The sequence below is a fragment of the Molothrus ater genome, chromosome 1 (assembly GCF_012460135.2).
Source record: "Molothrus ater isolate BHLD 08-10-18 breed brown headed cowbird chromosome 1, BPBGC_Mater_1.1, whole genome shotgun sequence".
Taxonomy (NCBI): domain Eukaryota; kingdom Metazoa; phylum Chordata; class Aves; order Passeriformes; family Icteridae; genus Molothrus; species Molothrus ater.
Window position 1 is genome coordinate 126892654 of NC_050478.2, and position 20774 is coordinate 126913427.

Here is a 20774-nt window from a genome sequence, read left to right on the forward strand (position 1 = left end):
ATGTTTCATGGTAAGTAAACCATTCTTTCTGCTGCACAGTCAACCGGTGTAGAAACTTGACAACAAGAACTACTGGGAGATGAATGTTTCACAGCTCCACTACAAACCATGCTATAACTAAGAAAGCTATGCATTTTTTGTGGTCTTTTTAGCTTTTTTTTCCTGATGTTCTTCAGAACATGAATAAAATTACTCAGTGGAAGAATTCTTAACAGATGGTTGCCATTTCAGCCTCAGATGGCAGAAAGCCCTAGAACCAAGCAATTACAGAATTCTTTGATGCAGAACCAGCTGAACAGATTTTAATAATTTCTTCCAAATTGGAGACACCTGGCCTCCCAGAAAGTGCTGCAAGCTGGATGATAGCAGAGAAATATAGAAATAGAAATATATTCCTGATGTCACCAGCATGGCTTTGGTGACAAAACCATGAAGACCAATAGGAAATTATATTAAAAATGCCTTTTTCTTTCTACTGTTAATGCAATGAAATTTTGCAAATAGCCCTGTAAAATAATTTTAAAACTACTCTGAGACAAGATTGTTTTGTTTTGATTTTCCATTACTAGAACATTTTATCTCCCGTCGAAGAATGCAGTACAGGATATGGATACTCAACAACACCAGCTTTTATTGCTCACCTTTTTAAAGCTCATGGACCTAACTTGGAAAGGATTTAAGAAACACATGTAACATGTTACTTCATTGAACTTACTCTATTTTCTTCGTGTAACTCCTTCCTTTGGGAAATTCAGATATATTTCCTTAGATGCACCACGTGCCCTAGGGAAGCCACTAGGCCAAACCTGCTGGTATGACACTTCTGTGACAATTCTGCATGGAGAGAGAAGAAAAGGGGCATTATTTCTAAGTTCAGCCTCACCTGAGTCACTGCCAGACTCTTCCATTCTGTTCTTATTCATTCAGCTCTGTCTCTGCTATTGTGAGGTTATGCCTATCTCATGCTTGGCAAAGCTCTGTGCCAATGCTGTCCATGCCTCGAGTGCAAGGAGCTGCAGCCAGCCAGTTCCATGGCTCTGGCACAGGATACTAGTGCTATGTGTGGTACAAATGCTTTGCAGGGAATCTGGTAAATCAGTTTGCTCTGGTGGCTGACAGCTCAGCTTGTCCAATGAGCCAATTGTACTTGATAAAGCTGAGAAAATAGAAAGGAATTTTACAATGCTGTCCTTGGACTTCATACCTTAGACTTCTCCTATCCTGTGGGTCAGTTTTCCTTAAAACTTCTCCTTCTTGGAAAAATTAATTTCTTGGCATAAGACGTTCATGTAATTTTGACTGTGTTTGTAGAATGTCATGTATACTTGGGAATTTGAATTGTGAGTGTAGTAGCATAGAAGGGACAGTAAAAATGTTAAATATAACAAACAAATCTAGTTAACTGGTTCATAAATGTAAGTGTAACCACTGAATCCATCTTTGGTAGATTTACTAATTCTCTATGGACTAAGGAAAATTATTTGTCATTAAAGATTATTTGTCTCACAAATAATATACCAGAATAGCATTTCTGAATAATTTATTTTTTAAAAAAAAGGAAAAAGAGACACAAATAAAATTTTTGGATTTTCTCAGCTGACAGTATTTTTGAACTGTAGTAAAATGGGATGAGTAAAAATAAAGGAAAGAAATGCCATGATTTTGTTTTTGAAGCCACATGTCCTGATCCAAAATGAGCATTTAAAAGGCTAAAGTTTACATCTCAAAGCTGTATGTACAATACAGCCAACATAACACATTTTTAACTTGGCTACTTTTATATGTTTAGAATCAGATTTCATTTCCATGGAAATCAAAATCAGAAAACTCCCTGTGCATAAGATACACAAACTCAGTACAGACATCACACATCCTTCTGGTTTTCCATGTCCAAATTTTATTTGACTGATTTATGTTATGCTATCATATACAATAGCTTTTTACAATGTATATCTGGCAAAGTTATCCATAAAATTGAATACAATAAACATTATTGTGCAATCATTCAGTTTTGGTTTGAGATTTGGGAATTAGTTCCATTTAAGTGGACTGCTTTTCACAATACGATCCATTCAATTGCATGCTTTCTCTCTGCATTGGAACAACCTTAGTAACAGAGTAGATTTGTACTCAGTGCCTTGAAACTTAGTTTGATCTCTTTGTTTCCTACAAAAAGTAATCAGAAGAATCAAACATTAGTGACCATTTTTACAGTCAGAACAAAGCGAGGTCAAATGGAAAACAAGCACCTAATTTCATTCCCATGTCTCATAGGATATTTTCACACAACACATAAAACATATAAAAATACTTAAACAAAGTTACACTGCAATCTATTTTCAGACCTTTTTTCTCCTTCACTGTAAACAGACAAAACATCAAATTTCTCTGTAACCCTCCCAAATATTGAAAACTCTCCCTTAGTGTTTGCTACATTATTTTTAAATGTCTTTTACACCCCTGAAATTTCTGTAAAGTAAGTCAGAGTATTCTGTTCCTGCTCCAAGCCTGGACATTTTAAGTTGCAGGATGGCAAAACCCAAATGATATCAGCCATGCTATGATGATTAAGTGCCATGATGCTGCAAAAGTGGGGAATTAAAAGTGAATGCCTGGACTTCCTCATGCAGAAGATAGTGTGCCTGAAAGAAAAGCATTTATAAATGACCATTAGGAGGGAAAAAATATGAAGAAATTGCTGATTTGTTCTGTGAATGAGCTGCAGTTAGTGGTGCATATATGTGGAAAGAATTTGCAGCCTTGAACATTCTTCTTGAAGAATAGCTTCACTCAGAAAAGGGGTGAAGCAAGGAGAGGTTGAAAAAAGAAACTTCCTTGGGCCTTTGCAGCACTTCAGATTGGCAAAGATAATTGGGAAATGGTGGCCCTAAACAGGTGTCAGGTATGGAGGGTTGCAGGAAGATTTATTCCTTAATTTGGAAATACAGTTGCAGTTGCCATTACCTGGTTGCTGTGAAAAGAGCAGCTACCGCTTGTGAAATCTGACAGTGTTATGCCTTCAACCTAGAGTAAAGAGATAAGTATAAAACATCTAAGGTTACAAATACTTGAGGTTTTTTTTGTTATGGTACTATGTAAATCACACTGTGACTGGAAAATACAATGAATTCTGATTCAATTTGAAAGAACTAAACTAATTGCTAAAGAAACTCTGTTAAACACATTATAATATGGACAAATGAATGGTATGTTAAATTCTAGGACAACATTTATGTAAGATCAGAGTATGAGCTCTTACACTGCAGTTATTGGCTTGTTTAACTTCACTCATTATAATATTGATTCTTCTTTTCCATCAGTGATTAAATAATTTTCATGAGACTTTGCATACTTCTCTTAAACAATTTGACATAGTTTCTTGCCTTGTAATTGCTGAAATTTGACTGAAGTAACTCAGTAGAGAATTACCTCTTGATGACAGGGAATATACCTTCCACATTTTGCAGATCACACTCAAGACAGGTGTGAAGTCATGGAGTGCTTCCTGATTCTGCACAGCTGCGTGGTGATTGATGTGTGGTTGAAAATGCAAAGATCACATTGTGACTCCAGCAGTTCATCCACATTCTACATCTCACAGGCTGGGTCCTTGGTAATGGTCTGTTATACCAATATAGTGGGATATAATCTTTGACTGTGCTTGATACCAATGAAATTAAAACTGTGGTAGTGGGTGTCCTTTAAGAACTTAGTAGGGAGTACATATTCACCCATGCAACCATCCTGAAATGAAACATTACTGTTCAAGAAATGTGTTTTGTTTCTTAGTGTGGTGTTTCTATCATTATAGCTGTGACAGTTCAAAAATTATTTCCTTGGTCTCTATTTATCTTCTGCTTCTCACGAAAGCTCATCCTGAAATGGCTGGTTAGTCTTTTGCTTCCCTAGTCAACTTTTCCAGCTCACAGTGCTGTTAGTGTTGTTGTCATTAATTATCAGAAGGAAAGTCAATCTTCTGTAGCAGAACCATTAAAGTCTCTCAGAAGATCATACAGACTCTTATCCTGGCTCCAAGAATGACTGATTGTAGACTGATGTGAAGGTCAAATTCCATCCTACTTTTAGACATTCTTCATTCTTTCGGGTATTAACATTTGCATGTGTAGATCTCCTGTCTTCTCTGTGGTTATGATGTGTGACTAAGAAATACTTTCCTACTGTGTGGTAGGTTCTGTGGTTTTGGTTCTGTTTGTTTTCTATGTCCTTTGTTGGAACTTGTTCTCTTTTTTCATTATTTTTCACAATTCTTACTTGCCAAGCACTGCTCGATCTCTGCTGTCACTGTGGTTTTTCTCAGTCAAAGAAAGGAGAGGTTTATGTGCCAAGATCAGATAGCCCATTGACTTCACCTCCACAAACTCTTTCTCCTTTACTAAGGCCAAAACCAGATGTCTGGTGAGAAATTTCAGAACAGAGGAAACACATAGGATATATTCAGTCAATGATTTAGTAATTCAAAAATATTCTTTCAGCCTCCAATATTTTATGACTCAGGAACTTCCTAAGCCTGCAGCTCCGTGTCCAAGCAAGATGATCATAATCATCAGAAGAGGCAAAATTCAAAATGATTAATTTTTGCCTAGTAACAGCTCAATAAAACTGCACTACTGAAAGTGAAATATTTGCATTTCACACATGATTAACAAGGGCTGAAGTAGATTAATTCAGTCATGACTGTAAAGGTGGCAGGCTAATGCTGTGTGCCTTCATCTTCTGCTGCAGATTACTGACACCTTAGCATGGGCAGCAGAACAGAAGACATTCAACACAATTCCGAGACTCTATTAGCACCTTTCCTGGAAGTTGTCTTTTGTGGTTTGATGTAACTGTGAGCTGTGATGACTGAGGAGAGAGCAAACTGAGCTTTGAGACATACCTGTCTCCAGGATGATCTTCAGGACTAGTTAGGCCAGGTGAGGGTGACACTGCTGCCTAACCTAAGGAAGCCCTAATTTCCAAACCAGGACACTCAAAACCACTCTTGATGCGAGCATAAAACTGCATAAAACTGAAGCTAAGCTGAATGAAAGAACAAACATCTGGACTCTTGTTCCTATGAGAGGAGGGTTCTTGAGGATCTCTAGTCACCTTATGAAATTTTCAGCAGCCCAAACAGAAGTGAGAAACTTCAGTAACAGCATATCTTTTACTTATTGACATTTAAAACAGTTAGGGAGCATTATTTGGCAGTAAATCTACTGTGTTTCAATAGTAAACATGCTTTGGTAAATAACTCATGCTTGTAAAACATCTGTGTATCACATTAATTTAAAGGCTACAGGACTTGCTAAAAATAAACATGGACTTAATAGAAAACATTTTACATCCAAATCCCTAATTAAACTGCTGTAGCCAATTTAGCATAACTTCAAACTCTTCCTGCCCTGCCTTCTTGTACCAATATATCACATTCCACCATAAAAGGAAAATCTCTGTTGATAATGTTTTATATTCTTTAGTCTACTGGAGCCAAGCATAACCAAATCATATTTTCATTTTATTTCACATTCTGCTTACTAATATTTGTACTATGTGACTAAGTCTCACTAGAAAAACAGTCAGTGTACCCAGCAACAGAAGTAGAATGGAAAAGAGTACAATTAAAAAAAGCTTGTTTCAATAGTGTAATTTATGGACTCAACAATGTAAATCTGAGACTGACACACTCTTCCTGGATTCTCAGAAGAGCACCTATGGATGCCTGCTGCAGCACAAAATTATAATATTTGTGCAGGTTTCTTCAACTCTGGCCTTAGTTATAAAGATTTAAATAAGTATTACTTTTAAATAGATTTATAGCTTTTGTGTCTTGTTTCCATGACCCTCCCAATTCAGTCACACTTTTTTCTCATCATTACAAAAATGTCTTGGGTCATTTGCTTATTTTAATCAGCATGGAATAACTCTATTTCAGTATATCAGAGAGAGTTGAAGTGTTTAGGAAAAGTGAAATAAATCCCATGCATTACCAGCCAGGAAGTATCAGAGTACCAACAATATTTCTGTTTACTTCTGTTACCACAAAGTACTTTGAAACCCCAATTCCTTTTAGGCCTTTATTTCTTGGAGAATTTAAAGAAAAGTAGGACTATTTAGGCTTGTATTATGGGCATTTCAGTTGGGCAGGCTAAATATAACATGTGCTTGGCAGTGAGTCAGTTGGATCACAACCTGGACAAGCATTTGTTGGGACAGGCAAATAATATTTTGTTTCTTGCTCTGACACCACCACTGAGTTTCTATCTTGCTCTGAAAAGCTCATGTGATCTCTTAATTTTTTCCTTTCCTAATTATTTTCTGTCTTGCATTTTTATTTTTATTTATTTTTTTAAATTTCATCAGTGTTGGGACTGTCACATCCTAGCAGATTGTGAAGTATCTCACATAAACTTGTCCCAGTCCCCATATGTGATGACACCATTCCTGAAGTACTATATGTAAACATCTGGGAATTGTCAAAATTAAATTTCAGAGATCAAAAAAAATTTTAAATTGTTTTTCATTTCTGTCACTCTGAACTAGTATTTTCTTGGGAATTTTCAAAATATATTTGTTATATTACAGCACAGTATCCACCCACCATCAACTGTTAAAATAAAGTCCCTTTTTCTTGACAGATTATTCAACAGAAGAGTCTCTGAAGCTTTTTCTGGATGAGAGGAAGAACCAAGAAGGACACATACATAACATGGAGCTAAATTCTATTCTTGGGATAATTCATCATGCTAAGGTTATACTTGCTTGCAGAATTGCCAGGGAAGATTTAGGAAGAGCCAGGATCTCAACTGGAAAAAAATTGTGGAATTCTGCTACCCAAAAGGACAATTCAAGTGCTGACTGAAGTAAAAATATGTATTCCTAGGCTTTGTCAGATTGTGCTGTTCCATCATACTGAATATGCAGCAGATATACAGAAGACAGAAAAGATCCTAAGATTTTACTGCATTTAAGGGCATTTTCAGCAAGCTCTACAAAAAAAAAAAAAAAAAAAAAAAAAAAACCAAAAAAAAACCCACTTTCTGGTGTAAAAATGAGCTTAGCATGACTTTTAAACTGTATAAAGTAACAGAGTGTCTGTGTCAGTAGATTTAGTGAATCAAATTAGTTACAACTGGAATGAAAAAATCAGCTAACTTTATAGAGAATTTGTGAACCTCAGAAGTAATGATTAGTCTAAATTCAGATTTATTCTCCTCTCTGGGCTCCCTTCAATTCCCCAGAAGGCAAGTGAGATGGCTCTGGCACCAGATCTATCACTTTCACCATTATAGAGAGAGGAAGGAGAAATCACTTTACTGATCCTACCAGCAATTTCATTAACCAATCAGTTCCCTGAGAACAAGATACTCAGCTAATTTGAGTGGAATAGAAGGGCTTATGCCCAAGAGAAAACAAAACTTTACAGAGCTATTTCCATTCCTTTACCTAACTTAAAGTCATTGTGTTTTCTTAAGGGAAAGGAGCGATTTCACATAGCAGGACTCTGAGATGTCCATTGTCAATCACGATGGACAAAGTAGTCTCCCATTTTGAAGATGGTTTCAAAATCCTAGAAGGGAACACATTCAAAACTGTGTGTAAACATTCCTGCTGTGTGTACAAAGTCTCAGCTTACTGAGACTCCTGGGGGAGCCCAACAGGGCCCTTGGTGCATATTTGGATGCTTAGGTGTTGGAAGCATGTTTGGCACATGGGAAATGGAACTGCTTCCCAGCACATCAGCAGCACAGGCACATGGTTTTGCATGATTTAAATCTTGGGTTTAATTGTCTCACCTTAGCCCCAGCGCTCATGCTCTCTACTGCAGGAAACACTTTAGCTGCAGAGATTGTGACCGCTTTGACATCTGTCCAGAATTCCCTGTGCTAATAATGTTTTATTACATTTTAGAGAACTCCCAGCAAGGTTCCTGCTACATAACTCCTCAGGACAGGTGGACACCAGACTGCAATAATGCACTACTATAATTTTATACATATATTGTATCCTATATGATGGCTATTATATTTTAATAACTAAGATTATTTTACAGATATTTCAAACATAAATTTTGTCATCACAACTGTGTTAGTTATTGCTTAATTGAAATAAAAATGCCTCATTTTTCCATCTTGGAAAAAAATCCTCCCCCATGCCCCCTAAAATTTGCACATTTATACAGAATTTACTACTCACAGTGGAATTGTAGCTTAAAGGATTGGGCAGCTCACTATGCCTGAACTCTTTTCTCTGTAAAAGAAAAAACAGTGACTTAAATGTAAGCACATTGATATTATAGACTAGAAACTGCTCTTTTACCTTTCACTTACACTGTACAAAGAAAAAAATTTTATTACAAAGCATTATGACTTTCAGATACTAATAAATTTGATTTTCCCAATCACACACTCTCTTTGTTTTGGTAAAATCTAATAATTTTTTACCAATATGCCATTTTTAGTATTAATATAATTCATTACCTGTTGCACGGAACAATTATATGTAAAAAAGTTATCCTAGCTAGTAGCTCTGATTAGATGTCTACATGGTATACTGATATTTTTTTTAGTCATAACCTCTTTTGGTGACCACTGTTCACTAGATGAGAAAGAGAAAAATTACATACAATGGTTTCAGCATCTTAGGGGGATATTACTAGGAAGCAAAAGTTATGGCATTTCATATTGAAAGACACTGTGTGAATACCTTTTATGCATGTTTGGAAAAGATGGTGGTCTAGGTTTGTATCACAGCAGGTCTACCTGTGACATGACTGCTCATTTGTGTGTGGCCCTTGGGACAGAGGATTTGCATTGTAAAGAAATGCTTGAGTCTGAATGCTGTTCTTTAGCATTCTTTATTTGTATTCCAAATCTGCCCCTTATCATATAATTTGTGAGTTTTCTTGGTAGTGCTTAGTGGTAGAACTGTATTCTTAGAGGGTAGAATGGAAAAATAAAAATATTAAAATCATAAGGGTTAAAACATATATCCATTCTACTGACAGATATGACTTTAGATATTTACCTCCAGTTACACTACTTGTAAAATTAAGCATTGTTATCACATTATTGAAGTTTTCAAGCTATTTTCATATACAATTCTACAGCAAGGATGTAGAAATAAACCCTTTCCCAGCTCTTTCCCTTGAAAATTAATTTAGGAAACTCAGGTATATTATTAAACATTCATTACTCTTCTTGTATTTTTTTGTGTTACTTTATTTATTTCCATGTCCTTGGAGTAAGATTTTTTATTTTGATAAGCCAATATTGAAACATATAATGAAGTTTGGACTCTGAGGGTTTTTATTAGAAACAGTAGAAACATTTTATTATATTGCTTTTTGGTGTGGGCTTGTGTTGCTGTTCCTGAATCGCTGCTGTACATACTTGGAGATTCAGACAGATAACCTTGGTTTTCAGGCATGAAACCTACTCAATGTTTTTAGGTGTGTGGCCAGAATTCACACAAGCAGCAATAAAGAAGACAGCTCTTCCATGTACTTAAAGTTGAACAGGATTCTGAAAGGTTTGTTGCATGAGGATCATAATGCTGACCACCAGTCATATGTCAAAAATATTTCTGAATTTTACAGATCTTGTCACTTTTATGAGATAAACCGAATTCTTAGAAAGGCTTCCTAAATGGAGATCTGACTAGTGTTATGGGCTGCTACATACAAAAGGCTTCTTTTTTGATAGCTACTGAATGACTGCTGAGTGATCAAGCCTGATATTTGTCTCCTTTATTTTTTTTAGTCTGAATAGGTTAATGAAATTTTCTACTCATAGATCACAAGGGTGTTCTTCACATGGGTATCTTACAAGAAAAATAGAGTGGCAAGTCTTAAAATGTTTCTGAAGTGTTCTTTATGCTAGACATATTTCTCTTTGTGAGTATGTGCATTCATCATGGTTTAATAGAAGGTTAATTTTTAATCCTAAGGAGAAATAAAAATCTCATTTGTGCTAGTTATAATATGACAATAGTTCTGAAAACTTGAGAAGGATTGAAGCCACACTTTATTCCTCTATTAGGCACACTGCCTCAAGGCTAAAGCAACAATCATAGTTCTGTGCAGTCCAAGCTTCCCCCTTGTTTGCAATGTATGCACCAATCTGGATTTGTATGATCCAATATTTTGGCATGGAGATAAAAACTCCCTGGTTTTTCTCCAGAAGACCAGGACATCACAAGCAGCTGTTGACAGAACTTTGACGTATCTTCTCACTGTCAGCCCCAGCTCCACCCTGAAATATAATCTGGGAGTTGGTGGAATTTAATTGACCATATTTGCACTTACATTTGCACATGAATTTACTAACATAAATAGAATGTTGCTGCTTATGTGGACAACTAATTTTTCATTGTTCTCCCAAGCATATCTCTCCTCAAGAAAATAGTTATATCTTTTTAATGCAATTAATTTCTTTGCACTCACATCCAGATAATTATACTTGAAAAACAGAACACAAGAATGGCAATGTAACTTGCAATAAGCTCTCAAGAAGAGGAAGCATCTAAATTAAACTTAATACTATAGTATGTTTGAAACATTAAATGAATACATGTCGGGAGATTTTGAAAGTTGAATATCAAATCTTGCTTTTGCAATTGATGAGTTTTATTGATGCATGGGTTTGATTGTGCCTTAAGTTATCTGAACATGTTTGGTTTTTTTTTCTTTGTTATATTATTACTGTTACTAATTTGGGAGCAGTTTATACCTGTGACACATTATGCAGGAATGAAGGCATGGTACTCTGCCAGGCAGAGCCTTCATAATTAAAAACTGCTACTTCAGTTTTCTGCAACTGTGGCAAAAGAAGGAAAGTGAGAGACAAAAAAGTGGCGCTTTTAATTAAAACTTATGGTACAAAAAGATAAAAACATTATGGAAACATCTCTTCAAGGCAAATACTGAACTACCAGACTGTTGACCCTCAGGTTCAACAATTGAGCAATATTAGGTTCAACAACATGTAGAGTGATATAATGTTATAGGGGCCTGACCCTATTGAAACCAATAGGAAGAATTTCAAATAATTTTGAGAGCTTTGGATATGATCCAAAAAGTAAACTGATACTCCTGGGGGAGGCATTTTGCATACCACTTTTGGATTGTCATTTGCGCTGTTATTGAATATGTCATTCACCTTAATATGAATGCATAGAAAGGGTAGGGATTTTTTAGTAACCAGAAATTATATTTCATTCTAGTAATTATTACAGAAATACTGTCCTTTTCATAAGAATATGGGTGCTTCTTCCCTATAAATATTTAATAACATCTTATCTTGCAACACATGGTAGATGAAATGGCTTTTGTCAAGTACATCCAGAAAGTAACTACAGCTTTTCTTTTTTCCTCAGATTTATTTGCATTTAAAATGGCTTTTTAATTGTTTGTTGTTTTAGGCTTAAAGTCTACAAATAGAATAGAGTATAATCTGAGATTCTGGTCTTTCATCTGTAATGACAGAGATCACACTGAGGACTGTTCTGTTACTGAACTTGTATTCTTGTTTCATAAAGGCTGTAATGTTACACTTGGGTCAGTAAAGGAAGAGCTTTGCTGACCAAAGGTCTCAGATTTGTTTGCTTCAAAAGAAGAATGTTTTTGAAAACATTTTTATGTTCTCATTATGTTCACTATAAATCAACTGACTGCAATTTTTTAAGTTTAAAAGCTGACAAGTTGGGACTTTGAAGCTGTCACCAAACTATTTCTCCACTGAACTCTTACTCATGATGGTTCAGTGTTACTCTCTGAACAGGAGTAGTCAAGCTTTCTGTGCTGATGAAAATGCCATTAGTTCATGAAAACCGAAGTACTGCATTGCTCTGCTTCCCTGGAAGGAAACCAGACTGAATCTCTCCAGAGCTTCAGGAGACATGTCTTGAATCCTTCCTGCAAGATCACTCAAGTGTGTCCCACAAGGTGAAAGTGAAATTCCTTTCTATACCGCAGAGAGGAAGGAGAGAAGTCAAGACCCAACAGCAAATACTAGTTCCTCTGATGTCTCTGGATACTAATAAGCATGGGAACTTGTTCTGGAGGACTTACAGAAAAATTGAGCAATCGGGATGTTGGTGTCCATATTTCTTCTGTGTCATACCAGGGCATATTGAGTAACTTTGGTTTCAGAGCTGTGTTATAAAGCATGAGGGATTTGTATTCAGAGTGTATGTTTCCTTCATTAAACACTCCCCCTCGAGGACAGCAAAGCTGGCAATCTTGTCTTGTGACTGACACTCTGTCAGTGGTTTCATTAGCTGGACAGAAAATCTCAGAAAATCTAGATTTTCTAGATTAAGGATTTAGGCTCTCTGACATCAGTTTTGCTTCTAGGTTTAGGTGAGCTTTGAAAACAGATATTACGAAGGAAATCCTTCACTTTCTTAACTACTAGGAGAGATCAATATCCCTGGTTAGTCTTAGAAGGAGTCATTTGGCATAGAAAGACATAAATAAGTGATAATTGTTTCCATGGAAAAAAATAAAATATCCTTGCACTTTCATTTCACTTACAATTAAGATTAGCAACTATTATCATCCATAGCTTTAATTTGCGTCCTGTATATATCGAGTCTGTTTCACACATTACAAACCCAAAATAGTTGCAGAATACTAAATCTTTAACTTTCTTGTGTTCTTTTCTAATTTAGCTTTTTTAATGATAAGAGATAGCTTTTCAAGCTTAAACAAAATGTTCTCATATTAGGCTTGTGTTTTGTATGTCTTGGAATATAGCTGTGGATAATAAAATGATTACTGAAATATGAAAACCAAGTTTGTGTGGGTTTTTAAACATATTTTAGTATACAAAGACTAAAATGCCAGGGAGACTTTCTAGCAGCCTTACACTACCTAAAGGGGGCCTACAATAAGGTTGGGTCTGATCTTTGGTTTTGGCTATAAAAGACGAAACTTTTTAAAAAGTCAAAAAATCTGTATCTGTTAAATGTATGATTGGCATATTTTCATAGATTTACAAATAACTGCATATTCAAGGACCTGTCTCCTTGCCTGTTAATAGCTAAAATCTATCAGCAGAAACACTAAAAATTTCACTGGTGATTTATCTAAGTTATCCTGAATTTTCTTCTTCTGCTATCTGTGTATATATACATACATATATATATATACTTGATATATATATACTTGTCACAGCATGTGGATTGTTAAAGATATTCACATGTGGTATTACATTAATTTATGTTCTGATGCTTGTTTTGTCGTTCAAATATATCAAATATCAGAAAAATGATTACAGACAAATAGGTGAGAGATTTGAAAACACGTGTTCCTATGCAACTTCTTAATCAATAAAAATTGGCATGACCTTGAAAGAAAAACTTGACTGAAATCAATCTCAGCTGATGAATAAAAATGAAGGCTTTCAGGAAGCTGTGGAAATATTTAACATGGAGGATAGTCCCAGAAATTATTTCAAAATTAAGTGCATGAAATGCCATTCTGAGCAGAGAAATATTTTTTCCTGGCTGGTGCTGCACTGGTGTCAGTCATGAGGCTGATGAAGCCACCACTGTCCTTATGATTAACCAGCAGAGAACACACACTTGACACATGTGAGATTTGTATCTGCTCAGGGGAGGATGGGTAATGTGAGCCTGATGTTCTCACTCTGACTGTGGCTGGCTATTGGCAAGCACTGATCCTTACAGGATCTCAGGCTGACATGCTCCAATACTGTTAATCTGATTCATCTGTGTTTGCCTTTCATATACACTCAAATGTATCTTGAGGAGGAAGGGCATGTTTTTTAGAAAAGCAGCATATACTAGCCTGAGGGATGATCTATTTTGATAGAGATGCCTTTATTTGCCATACCAAAAAAAGAAGATTATTTACTGTATCAGGCCAAAAATACCTTGCATTTCCAGCCTTTCCCAGTAAAATATTATGTTTAATGCTCTCACTACTTTTGAAGGCATGGTCAATAAAGCTGCTTCTTGACAAGTTCTTGACTCTTAAAGCTGTTATTTTTTTGGCCAGGATCTGTAAAATAAGATAATAAATGTGTTAATAACAAAGTCCTGATATATAATTCTTGAAATAAATGCGTATATTTCAAATGGTTTGAAGTGAATCAATCAACAGTAATTTTGTAGAGTGATTTGGGCACTTAAACACCAAATTCTATTGGTTTATCATTGAAATTGAGGTACAGGAACCTCTCTCTTCTGGTTTGTAAGTCACTCAACTCCTGCTAGGCATACAGTAGTGCAGAATCTATGGTGTCTGTCGGAGTTGATCACAAAAAGCTGGGGTAAGGGAGATGAGGAGGTCCTTAAGCAAGTTATCTTCAAAAACAGTTAGTGGAAAATTGTTGGGATAGTCACAGAGACAGAAGCTGCCAAAAGTCCCAAGCTCGTGATTTGGGTCTGCTTAGCTTTCCCAATCCCCCAGTCTCCTCCTGCTCTCTGCCAGCTGGAGCTGATCCCACAGGGGATGCCCTTTGCTCTTTCACAGATGTGCTTTTCCTCCCCCCAGATCCCCTCTCTTAGACCACAGACCACCTGATGAGAGGAACTTATAGAAACTTATAGAACTTATTACTAGGTAAATGATGTTACAATTAATTCTAACATAGTTTACAGAGATATAAATCATTAGAGTGTCAGACCTATAAATTAATTTCATCAAGAATATTAAAGAAGACAACGTAAAAGGATCTGATCTAACAGTCAAGCCAAGATCTTATATCACTCAGTGTAAGAATATCATCTGCTTTGAAAAGAAATATCAAAAACTGTTCTTTCTTTCCAACCTGAATTCCATACCATCATTGCTTTGGAACAGGCTGATCAGGGAAGTGGTTGAGTCAACATCCCATGCAAATGTGGCACTTGAGGGTGGTATTTAGTGGTGGACTTGGCAGTGTTAGGTTAATGGGTGGACTTTGGGAACTTAAGGGTCTTTTCCAATCCAAATGATTCTGTGATTTCTTGCTTTATCTTCCAGGACTACTGATTAATTTTTTATATTTCACTCACTATAGGAATAACATTCTGTAGTACAGGACACAAAGACAATGAGACAATGAAGGAAAGGTACAATTTCCAGCACTAGGAGTGAGAATACATTGTCACCATAAAAGACCAAAGGATCATAGAAGTGATCATGACAAAAAGCAATATCATTAAGTACATTGAGTTCTCTAGATTACTTAGCAACACGGGCACAAAAGTAGGTTTCTCATGACCAAATGTGGTGGATTTTAATTCATTATAAGGAAAGAGTACTCATTGCAGGGCCAGTTGAATGAGTCTGTGCATGAACAAAATTAATTACACAATATCTTCTCTGATCCCCGATTTCTCATACTGCAGCTGAACTTGTCTTTCAGCTACTTGACATCTTTTTGTCTCATTATTTACTCCTGCTGGCAGAATAACAACAGAACTAAAATCAGTGCTGAAGCAGTCCAAGAACTAAAGCCATGTGATCTCAACTCTGCCTAGAGCATGAGGAATGAAGCCTTGCTCAAAGCCAGTGTCCTGGTGAGTGACAGCATACAGCTGTGGCATGAAGTCAGTTCACTGGACTGCATCATAATTTACTTTGTCCTTTCACCAGGATCACTGCTGGCCACCCTAGAGCATAGTGTATGCTGTATTCATCAAAAGGAAACTTGTTCAGCCTCCCTTTCCAGAAATCTGCCCACCTAAAGCAATCATGATTTATTTGTCTTCACAAACCCTTCTACTGAGTTAGCTTCAGCAGGAGGTTCAGAAGCCCTATTTTGTTTTAGTGCCTAGGTCTGATGCAGTTTAAGATAACCCTGCAGACCACAGTGCAGCTCCTGTTAAGTTAAAAATTCAACCTGTGTATCTGAAGAGCCTCTGCAAGATGCCTGCATGCAAGAGCCAAAGGGAATGGACTGATTGCTGGCTGCTTTCATTCCTCAGGTACCATCCCTTCCCACCTTGCAGAATACTTCTGAGCTGCATAAAGCAATGTAACAGGGCCAATTTTTCCTCACTAGATGCTAGAATTATAGACAGAAGAAAACACAGTTGTCTCCAACACGGACTGAGTCACAAGAGACCCCTGCAGCATGTCAGTCATGTAAATAGAAACATGATCAGCATGTTATTGCTGTGAACTGGAAAGGCTGTGAGAGGAAATATTAAGCAATCAATTTTGTTTCCTTAGAAATGTTAGTCTTCAGGACAGTAACAGAGATAAGTCCATTTCTCTGTCTAAAACTATTAACCCTGATCTCAGTCATTTGATGATTGAGTGGTCTCAACCATTTGGTGAAACACTAAATATGTAGAAATGTAATCATAAATAAATGAAAAATGAATAGAATTAAATATTGATACATTAAATCTATAGTAAAATTTAGGTATAATTGTTTCAGCTATGACTACTTTAGCTTTTCTAAAATGATCTATTACTGTAGAATTTAGAAAAAAATTGATAGAAAAATCAACTAAGTTTTAATTTTTAGACATTCATTCCATGTAACCAAGGGAAGTATGCACTCTAATCACCATAAATACTTTCAGCAAATATATCTGTCTTAAATTTTGAATAATTTCCCACAATTACTCTTTTCTCAGTATGACTGTAATATCAGGATTTTTTACACCCAGATTATTAAGCTTTGGATGTTCATGAGTCATTTTTAAGGAACTCACTAAATATAGTGAAAACATGCATGCATCTTTTAGGAATACAATAGAATCTAGATATTTTAAGTATCTGTGCATTAGTAAAGCTGCTATAACCTATGTATCCCTGCTACAAGTATAAGCAAAAACTTGCATGGGATATAAGATGCAAGAATTCAAATGGTATGAATGAACTGCAAATAGGACAGAATAATTCCAGTTTTATCTGCAGCTTATGTGGTAATAACAGTTGGGGATCCTAAAATTAAGTCCATTTCCCTGTGTTTAAATTCAGCTTCCTTTTCCCAGACTCATCTCAGACAGCTTTAGACACTTGACTAAGAAATATCATTTTTCTGCAGCAATTTGGTAAAATGTGTCTATCCCATCAGTCTGTGACTTGTATGAGATTCCTAAATGGCCAAAAGCAGTATGACAACAATCCTATCACTTGCTTATTAATTGCAGATAGTTGAAAGAAGATGAAATATGTGTTTCTTTTCTCTGTCAGCCACTGTAGCTCATGAGAGATGGGGTCTGTTTCCTGCTTGCTCCTGATGTTATTGCATTGAATCACACTATCATTCTGACTTTCCAAGCTTTAAAAGATTAACTTATTTTATGAGTACTACTTAATGTAGCAAACATGGTGAATGTTTATCAGTGAACTCTTTTTTTCAGAAGTCCTGTCTGCATTATTCCAGATATGTTTTATAAGGATCTTCCCACTAGAGTTCAACTACAATTAAGGTCTTGCTTGACTGATGCCTTTTCCTTTGCAGAAGAAAATGCTTTTATATTTTGCAAAAAGAAAGCAATACCCTTTTTTTACAGTCAAACATTTACATGTGAGTAAAAGTATATGAATTTAAATACACTCTTTTACATTTATTTGAAAATTTTGTCGTTTTAGTGACATACTTTCCTTGAGTTTATTTCCAGGTGTTTTGACTTTTGACTTTAATAATTTATTTTTTTACAGCATGCTGAGTTCATATGATCATGTGATCAGCCTCACAGCCTCATGTGATCAAGCCTCAGCTTTTTGGATATGTTTCACTGGTGGTTTCAACAAAGAAAAAAATTATGACTGTCATTTTTCTATCATTTTGAAAGTACTGTTAAAATTATTTTCTATATTTACTATAATTACTATATTGTTATAGTAGGCTGAGGTATATTGTGTTATGAAAAACTGAAACTATAGTCCAGTCCTGTAATCCTCATGATTTGTAAGCCCGAACAGTGATATAGTAGAAGTATAGAATGAACCAAACAAGAGGAATCACCTGGAAATTATCTCAATGAACCTACTATCCCAGATCACAGAGTCACAGAAGTGTGGTTGGAAGGTACTACAGTGAGTCCTGTGGTCCAGCCTTGCTGCTCAATTAGGGCCATCCCAGAGCACATTACACATGATTGTGTCCAGAAAGTTCTTGAATGTCTCCAGTGAGGGAGACTCCACAAACTCTCTGGTCAATCTGTTCCAGTGCACAGTCACTGCACTCTAAAGAAGTTCTTCCTTATGTTTGGGTGGAAGTTCCTGTGCATCAATTCCTGCCCATTGCCTCTTCTCCCATCACTTGGCACCACAAGAAGAGCCTGGATCCACCCTCTTGACATCTTCCCTTCAAGTACTGATAGACAGTGATGAGGACCATGGCCCATACTAAGGTCAGATCCAAGTTCAAAGTTGATCAGTTGGAGCTCATGTTGAAAGGCATTGCTCTCCTCAATCCTCAATCCTCAATCCAACATTCCTCCACGTCTCTGCGTTCTATATGCAGACATGGTTTTTACTGTGACTTTGGAAACTCCTAACTGAGCAACTGACAAAATATGACAAGAATGACCCTGGCAGCATTGTAGCTTTTCTATCTATATGCTTGATTCGTGATTCTTCCATCTTAGGTATCTTCAAGGTTTGATTAATTCCATTTGAAAAAAAGTCGAGTCTAAATTATGTGGTACTTTTTTCTCCATATTTAAAAAAAGTCATATTGGCAAAGGAAAAAATTTCAGCTCAGAGACAGACAGATTGACACCAAATGATATCCATGTCTGTTTTCTGTGGGCTTTATGCTCACAGGTAGATAAAAGCAAGCTGGACTCTGGGAACTGAGTTTACAGCAGGAAGGAGATGCAGCTTCTTCTGCCTGTGTATGGCTGTGTTTAGACTAAAAAGACCTCACTGAGATAAAACATGATTTTTTCACCAGTGCAAACACAAGAAAAATCAGCCTCTTGGTAATTGTTTTTCATGCTGGACTACATTATTTATTTCACATTCATCCTCTTTTCTGTAAAAAAGTCGCTTTAGTGATTGCCAAAAGGCTTAGGACAGATTAGATACAGACTTGTGACACAAAACATTTATTTTCAACAGGAGATTCAAAATGTTCTATTCAGCAGACATTAAAATAACTCAAAATGTTGTCTCTGTCTTTGATGTATGAAGCCTGAAGAAATGTGGCTGCCAGCTTTATCTGATTACTGAATCTTTATGGTCTGATACATTCTAGGATGCAGAGTTCAAGAGATGTTTGCATTAGAGTGTATAGGTAACCTAGGAATTGTCAGACTTAAGCAGACCAGTTACCAATTATTCTCTCTCCAAGTATTAGCTCCTTAAGGGAAAGGCTCCAGAGGTCACTGGTAGGGGAAGACTTGCACACTGTATGTAACTCTGCAGTCTTGTTGTATATAACAAAGTCAGTTATCCATTTAAGAGTTATACTCTATATGAAAAAAGTTGTTTTTAAATTTTGCTAAGTTTTTTAATTGCAAAAATTCCCATAACATGTTTTTAAATATCTATAGGACTAATCAGAGAGGAAAAGAATTTTCTTTTTCTAAATGTAGAAGACTGCCTATTCATTTATCATAGATTTCATTCTTATCCTTCTTAAACTAATGAGGAGCAGCTGCAGTTTAGGGATACTGAGCCTAATGGAAAACTTTGATGACATAGATGCAGCTCTTCATGAATTTAATAGGCTTTAAATTAATTTGGTTTCTTCTCTACTTTCTTATTCAAGTCCAGCTAATCAAAGTGGCTAAAAGAAAGGAAGTTTGGACTTGAATATTAAAAATCATCTCTATTTCTTCTTTTTTCCTACTATATTTCCCTTTCTCTTCAACATATATATAATTTTATACAGTATTTCCCAGGATTCAGAGTGAAAGATTAGAGATTTGATGTGATAAATTTGCTATAGAGATGTTCAGATTCAAATTAATTGCTCTTTTTATTCATTCATTTTTCTTACTCATTTTTCCCAAACCTTAAAATAACGTAAAACATTTACAAAAGCATTTGACCTATCACAGACAAAAAACAACTTAGTTGAAAAGTTGGTTTTTCCTTTAAAAATTTCCCCCCCTTATCAGGCCTGTTTCCCCCTCCCCAAGTTTTTGAATATTTATCCTTTTTCATTATTTTCATTTCCCAATCTTGCCTTTTACCTGAGATCACTTCTCCTTAATTCTTAATATTGTATTAAACAACCAAGTCCTTGTATTTTATATTCAAATATATATTTGTATTTGACTGTGGAATGAATAAGTTACAAATTGACCTTTGTTTTGTGTTTCTGGATGACCAGAAAACCTCTTCATTTATTAAAACCTAATAATTTTTTTATTACAACTGTCACATGAAACTCTGCCTTGCCTGATCTCAGCAGCCTCTTTCCCCACAGCTTCCAGGTTCAATTTTAGGAGTGAGAGCCTTGAAAAAAAAGTTTTGCAATCCTCTTATAAAAGAAGTGGTTTTATACTTCTTGGCTACACTAGGAATCTAAAAATCTGAAAAAACATTTCACCTTTTCCCATTCTAGGAGCATTCTGCACCTTAAAATTTTAATTTCCAATGTAAATGACACATTTTGTTTTGGTTCAGTGCTAGATAGCTGAGACCAGGTAGGTGAGGCACATCTAAAGAGAAGATATGACGTAATTTGGTTACAAACTGGTAGAAGTCAGGCTTGTTTAGCAGCAAATATATTGCTTTTGTTCTCCTCACCCCCAAAAAAATCATTAGAGGAAGAATTTGTGTGATTATAAAGAACAAGCTCACAAGCATTGTGCACTTTGATTTGCACAGAAGTTTTTAAAAAGCC

The 20774-nt window shown here is 35.9% G+C and overlaps 1 long non-coding RNA gene across 1 annotated transcript; it reads right to left on the bottom strand.

Moving 5' to 3' along the window:
* Nucleotides 1-1874: 1874 nt before the first annotated feature.
* LOC118701733 (uncharacterized) lies at nt 1875-14015 on the bottom strand. The gene is made up of 5 exons (XR_004982575.2): nt 13899-14015; nt 8197-8250; nt 3430-4413; nt 2965-3024; nt 1875-2166 (listed from the first exon to the last, which is right to left on the bottom strand). It is a non-coding gene; the product is annotated as an uncharacterized LOC118701733 (long non-coding RNA).
* Between the last annotated feature and the right edge of the window lie 6759 nt (nt 14016-20774).